The following is a 7,364-nucleotide window of genomic DNA, read 5'->3' as shown; positions in this document are numbered from 1 at the left end:
CATAAATCGGATTTCGGCAATTTAAATGTCAATCTTCACTAAATGAATAGTGTATATCACATCTATAAAATCTGATTTGATAAAAAACCACTTGCATCAATGACATCCTAAGAAGGGATATGAAGATAGGGATGACATAGGGGATGAGTGAAACCTATTTGCTTGTGGGCAGAGGAGGTAACTTATTTGCATTACAGTTCAGTGAATACATTTATCTTACAATAGATACTTTCTACATCTCATCCTGCTTGGGGTTCCACTCTACTTGGCTGCTTGTCGATGATTGATATCCTCAATTTCTTTAATTTGATGTCCACACAGCTATTTTCTTTGGTGTTTTAGATTTGGTCTGCTGCTGCTGATAGCCAAACTGGAACTTTTTGGTGTTCAAGACCCTTAAGAGTTTACTAATGTGATGCATGAGCAGAAGAGAAGACTCGGGCCCATAAAAATCCATTTGGATCTATTTTCATTTTAGAATTTTATTTTGTTTTTTGTGTTTGGATCACTATATCAGATCCATATTTTTAAGATAAATTTTATATTTTTTAGAAGTTTATCATATTGGGTAAAATCTCATCTATTTATAGATGAGAGATCTCTATAGATGAACAGTTGAATGAGGTAAATCAGCTATTCTCTTTTTCTTTAATTTCTTGTTTTCTTCTTTATTTCCTGCATTTTCTTTCTATTTCGTGTTTTTTCTTAAGTAATTAGTAGAGATAAGCGTAGTTGGGTAGCTTCTTCGTAAATCCGATGACAGATTTACATCGTAATGGCAAAAAAGTTCCATAGGATATGATTCATCTTACAAGGTTGAAAACCAAGACCATAATTCTTGTGCATGCTGTGTAAATGTGTGCTGTGAAGAAAGTGATCAATTTCACAAACACAGTAATATTTTCAGCATTTCTTTGTTGTGCTGCAAGCAAGGATCCAATGCAATCTGACCAACTATGTGTTCTTGTTTCACTTTCTTTCAGCTTTATCCTAATATTAACTTATTTAGACTTTTACATCAAATGGCCTATCTGTGTGTTGTTCTAAGCAAATGGTATAGTTGCAAGTCCTTTTGAATGGTGCAACTTACCCAGCATGCCATACACCCAAGCCAAGCTAATTACCAAGATGAGTCTTCACATTGTGATATATGGTTCACTGTGCTAGGACCTAATTAAGGAACAAAGTACATTGGATTAGGAAGCTTAAACGTCCGTTCGCCTAAACAATCGCCACTGAGATCACTCCACTGGTCTCCAATGTTGCCCCATATGTGGTACCCCTCTTCGACCAATGCTCGTCGTGCCACCGATTTAAACACAATGGCGCTTTGGCCTCTGTACTCGGGTCCTCTGCTACAAAGTTCAACTTGCACTATCATCATAACAGCAGTGCAATTATGCAAGCAACACTAATTGCAGTAGCAATTACAACAACAATAATAGAGGTGGAATATGATGTGGATCACATTATATATAAAGATGCATGAGTCTACTAATGACAATGAGGTCATGTTTTAGGATAAAACAAGCTAACTTGCCCTTTATGTAGCTACAGTGGCATCTATAGCTGTGCCTTTACTTGAGTATGACGTCATATTATCAATCAAAATGGCCTCCACATCAATTTTAAACTATAGCTATATGGCCTAACTGGAGTTCATATGATAATGATATCATTCATAGTGGAACAGTTCAGAGTCTACATTCAAGAACAGGACCACAAACAAGATTAGGACATGGTCATCATCTTTTTGGTGGCAAGATGGAGTAAACAGGTTGCGTATGGGTTGATTTCCAGCTCAGCCTGGATATGTTTCTTTGAAGATAAATGAGTTCCATTATAAAATGGGTCAGATCATAATCAATCAAATTGTAAGTCAATCTTTGCCAATGTGTATCTAGGACTGGTAAAAGAGGCAAGCTGCTTGTGCTTTGGCTCATGCTTTACTCACAAGTAGCTCATTCAAACTCGTCAAATAGGCTGGACAAGCTGAACATGAACACCCTGAGGAGAGGTAAGCCCGCGGAGTTTTATATTCAGGACAGTGACCATAAGTACGACAGGCAGAGCCAGCATGGTTAGGTCTCTGATCTTGGGGCCATTTCTCTGTGAAAATATCAAAAAAAAAAATTAAGCTGAACATGAACAACAGGTACTCGGCTGGTACAGGCTTGTTAATTACTGATAAATATCCTCTACTTTATATCACATTATGTGGCATAAAATAAACAGTCAAATTGTGTGGCATGCAACTTGCAAGCAATAGGTTTAGAGTTCAAATGCTATTGCTTCTATCTTTGACAACGTATTATTTTGTAAACCGGATAGGTCCAAAGTTCAAATCCTACTTTCAGCTTTGAGTCACTGTTCCTTTTTTGGGTAAACAAGCGAGATCGATCCCGGTTAGTTTAGCTCAAGCTTGGATCTATCATCAGAAAAATAAGCAAAGCTTGGATGCCTCATGTTCAGTTCATTCCGCTTGTTCACCAACCCTATATCTATCTCAACTCTATATTCAACTATACGTGGATCTGGATACTTGTCAATTAATCAGGTTTGGATCAATGAAATGCATATGGATAATCTGATCGTATGATTCATATCCAAATCTAGACCTGGCTGATGGGTCTGTAATTAGGAACTAGATCCAGATGCAAGATATTGCTGATACCTTAGTATGAGTCTTTCATGGCCAACAAATCCCTGGTTAAAAAGATTCTTCACAGTGACTTGCCCAAGTGAATATCTCTATCTCTGCCTGTGAGAAGGAATACCTTGAAACCATTTTCTATCAAACGGTGATACAGTTCTAGGATTGGTGGTATGGCCGGGGAACCCCCTTGAGCTGCCCAAGTCTTGAAATCCAACGGATCATATGGGTCAACACTACAAAGCAAAAAAATTCAAGAAAACTATTAGAAAGATTGGGAATGATAACCTTAGTGTTTTACCTTCTTGCATTTACCAATATGAAACTTGAAAAAAAAAACATGCAAATTGAAACTAGAAAAATGTGTTGAAGAAGCTCAGCTAAGTTTGTTTAATCAAACTTTGTGCTTTTCAAAGTGAAAAACCACTTTCCTTAAGTGGGCATCATGTAACCAACCGCCCCACTTGCACCGTTCATCACTAAGATGATGGCTTTGAACTTGATCCCCCCCTTTTTTCTATGGATTGGGGCTCCATAAAAAAGTTAAAGACCATTTGGTGAATGAGGCAGTCCACAGCCAATTTGTCAAATGAAAGAAAGAAAACAATGTATAGTTTTTCTCAATTTAATAGGAAAATCTAGAACTCAATTGGTGTTTTAAAATACTTCACAAGTAGGAAACAGGTCTTTACCTCAGCTATGTTTACACCATATAACAAGATTTTTCTTGTGTTTCAGTATTCTTATTAGTCCTATTAATTTCTAAAGTTAAATATAGAATTATTGCTAGACCCTAATACACCAACCTAGTTCTTGCAGTGAGAAAAAAAGAAGGAAGAAATTTAAAATAAAAAACTATAAACATGGTGGGAATCACACAAAGACAAGATGAAGGTGCTATAAATAGTTAAAAAAACTCGGGTGTTCTCTTAGTGGAGGTGCAACTTTATCTTGTATGACCAAAAACTTGTCTTATGTGAGAAGATGATGCAATCCATGGCACATCCTAATCTGATAAAGATCCAATGATTTGTTAAACTTAAGTGACTTTAGGGGTTTCACTATTTCATTTTTAAAATCAAACCTTCCAAAATTGCTGCCAAGTTAGCAAGTATGGGTGCACTGCCACCACCCAAATTCATGTACATTGTGGCTTTCTGTTTTTTTTTTTTTTTTGATATTTACATGGATAAACCACCCCAGCATCAAAGACCTAGCCGCGCGCGCTGGCTGTGCCTGCTGTACTTACGGTTGCGGTCCTGGTAGCATAAAACTCCGTGAGCTTAACCCTTATCCCTTACCCCCCAGGGAGTGGCCACACTTCGGCTTGTGCAAGGAGTGACACCTATGGGATTTGAACCTAGACCGGCTACTTAGCGGCCTAGGCCCTATCCCACTACGCCAAACCCCTTTGGGGCATTGTGGCTTTCTGTTGGCCGCTAAGTTTTATATTGTACTTGGGGTCCCCTGTTCCTACTAGGTCTTTGTGACCAACTTGTTGAGTTTGAGAAATAAGCCACATTACTTCTGCTGGCACACGTAGAGAGTTTTTTCCCTTGAATTGCTTTCATTTTTGCAAAAAACTGTTTTTTTTACATGTGGCACCACCACAATGCAGGCTTGATTTCTAGCCTTTACCGTTGATCACAGCATAATTATTCCTAGAGAGAATTTGTTTTAGACAAAAACTACGGAAAGACACCCATTTTTGTATGAAAAGCGCATCACACACCCATCATAGGAAAGTAATTTCCCGCAGGGAGGGGGTTTTGTGTGACGCCTTTCCCGCGGCAAGACCTGTAACAAATGCACCCTAAGTAAATGGTGTTGCATTGGTGGCCGGAGATCACATCTTAAATCAATAGACCTTAGGCTCAACCTTAGGGATGCAAACAGACCAGATCCAGTATGCCGCTTTTATGATTTTTGGCTGCTCCTACCCATTCCGGAGCTGACTTTTCCGAGTATTTAGCGGATCTGGATCCGGTACATTTTCATCCCTATTCAAACTGCACAAAGATTGTTGAGGAAATGTAGCACTTGAGAGGAGTTTGATCAGGATCATTTTCTGAATGAATTGTGCATGCTGATTAGGGATGTCAACGGGTTAGGTTAGGTTTGGTTTGGACTCAGGTAGAACCAGACTTGGGCCCAATTTTTGGGTATGGTATCGTGTCTGGACCTGGTTCTAATTAGGTCCACTATAAGAGAAACCATACTCAGAACCGAAAAAAACTACATGAACCAGACCCGGATCATACCTGGTACAATAATACTTTTTATCATTTTTACAATGAAAATTTGTGGGTCTTAATCGAAGCTCGGGTCAGGCCTGGGTCTGGTATAAAATTTCACAAACTATACCCAGATCTATGTATTAATCGGACCTTCGGGTCTGGACTCAGGTCTTATTATTTATCACCATACCCGGACCCTATAGGGTCTGGTCCGGGAAAACCAGACCCTATCACACCCTTAATGCTGATTGTACAAGTACTGCATTTTCACCTAATATAGTGGGTGTACCTATCTAAGCCTGGTTTAGGTCAATCAATGGTCCAGAACTGAATATAGGTCCGTCTAGGTCCGACCTAATAAGTGTGATTTGTTTTACGCGAGGCGGCGCACACGATATGGACCTAATTGGCTGGGCTGGGCTTAAGTTTGAGGCCTGTTCTGTGCTTGGACAGGCTTCATGAACCCTCACTGCTCAATCCACAATGGGACCCACAGTAATATCTTCGACATAAACCAGACAAATGAAGACCATCCGATCTTCAAGATCCAATTGTGCGGACTAAGGGCTTAATTAACCCACAAGCACCATACTCCATGCAAACCAAAAGGCTTAACCTAGGCTAACACAAACACCATACTGATATAATCATAATTCATTAACATAAATTGCATACCCAAATCTTCTTCTTCTATAGTAATCAAGGTTGGAAATGCAGGTATCATCGACGTCGAAGATCCATGCATCCAAGCCATCGCCGACATGATGGATCAATAGCATGTAGTTGGCAATCTGATCAACGACCAAGTTTAAGTCGCGTTCGTACTGGCCATCCAGCATGTAGTGCTGCACATAATGCAGGCACTTGGCAGGGACAGTGACCCAAAACCTGATGTTGTTGGTCTCAACTCCCAACTTCCAGCTTGGGCAGAGACCGGGCTCATAGTCCAGCCATGGGCTCACCTTGGCTCCTAGGGCCTTAGACATGGCTACCAACATCACGATCAAGACCTCCTTTACCGGACCCATGGCTAAACGGGCCGAACCCACTGAGCCCACCTTGAAGGAAGCCATGGACACGGCACTCGCAATACAGACCCGAAGCAAAAAATCCACCATGGATGGATCCTTATAGCAGATAAAAGCTACCATGAACAATGAATTGGGGAAAAGGTGGTGGTGATTTCTTGTCCTGGGGATGGACTAAATGGATACTGGCATTGCCAACTAGGAGTGGTTGGTTGGTCTTGAATGGTTGTTGGTCGGGGCTGACATGGGTCAAGTTCTCAGAAAATTGAGAGTTTGGGATGACCAGAATGACCCTTATAATATCAAAGCAGGTTATATGTCCCCCCCCCCCCCCCCGAACAGGCCAGTTAGCTACATCTCATGTTCGGGGGTCCCAAAGAGCACCACGTATGTAAGCATGTGTGTCTCGTATCCCCATGTTTGTCAGCATTAATTAGCATTGGAGTTTGATGCGATTGCAAAGACTTAAGTACCCTCTCCTCCATTGGTGCCAAAAAAAATGACGATTCTTGAAAAGGAGTGGTTGTAAAGACTTAAGTGTCCCAAAGATGATTATTTAAGACACAGTCTCTGCACTGCAGGATTATCTGAGAAAAAAATCTCCCCTGGAGGAGGCCATGAACATCAACCCTCTCACTCTCTCTCTCTCTCTTCTCTTTCTGCTTCTATGCGCATCAAACAGAAGAACTTACATTGCTTCATCAAGCACCGGCTAACCTGCACATTGGCTGTTGTTGAGCCTGATTCAGAGTTTTTACCCTTACAGGAGGAGGGTTTGGGGGCTCCTCCCAGCGTGGGTAGCATCATTCAACTTGATTCGTTGTGGAGCCTGATTCAGAGTTTTTGCCCTTACAGAAGAGGGGTCTGGGGGCTCCTCCCAACGTGGTTAGCATCATTCAACTTGAAGAGTTGTGGAGTCTGATTCAGAGTTTTTACCCTTACAGAAAGGGGGGTCTGAGGGCTCCTCCCAGCGTGGGTAGCATCATTCAACTTGATGAGTTGTGGAGTCTGATTCAGAGTTTTTGCCTTTATAGGAAGAGGGTTTGGGGGCTCCTCCCAGCGTGGATAGCATCGTTCAACTTGATTCATTGTGGAGCTTGATTTAGAGTTTTTGCCCTTATAGGAGGAGGGTTTGGGGGCTCCTTCTAGCGTGGGTAACATCGTTCAACTTGATTCGTTGTGGAGCCTGATTTAGAGTTTTTGCCCTTACAAGAGAGGGGTCCGGGGGTTCCCCCCGGCATGGGTCCTGGGTGTCGTGGTCAAAAAATGCACAGGGTATCGTGGTGAGAAAGACATATTTTTGTTCCAAACAAGGTTGGAAGAAATCAATGGAAAATTCAACAAGGAGCATGCCAGAATCAAGATGTGGATGTCAAGCGAGAATGGTGTTGTGCAACTCAAATAACACAAAATAATAGGGGTTTGATTTTTAGTTAAAATGAGGAA

The 7,364-nt window shown here is 41.1% G+C and overlaps 1 pseudogene; it reads right to left on the bottom strand.

The window, feature by feature from the left end:
• Positions 1-1,174: 1,174 nt before the first annotated feature.
• Positions 1,175-5,963, bottom strand: LOC149821159 (acid phosphatase 1-like; annotated as a pseudogene).
• Positions 5,964-7,364: the final 1,401 nt, after the last annotated feature.

Source organism: Nuphar pumila, chromosome 12 (genome assembly GCF_984573655.1).
Source record: "Nuphar pumila chromosome 12, dmNupPumi1.hap1.1, whole genome shotgun sequence".
NCBI lineage: Eukaryota > Viridiplantae > Streptophyta > Magnoliopsida > Nymphaeales > Nymphaeaceae > Nuphar > Nuphar pumila.
The sequence above is the reverse complement of the archived record's forward strand: the minus strand, read 5'-3'. Positions and strand labels throughout refer to the sequence as shown.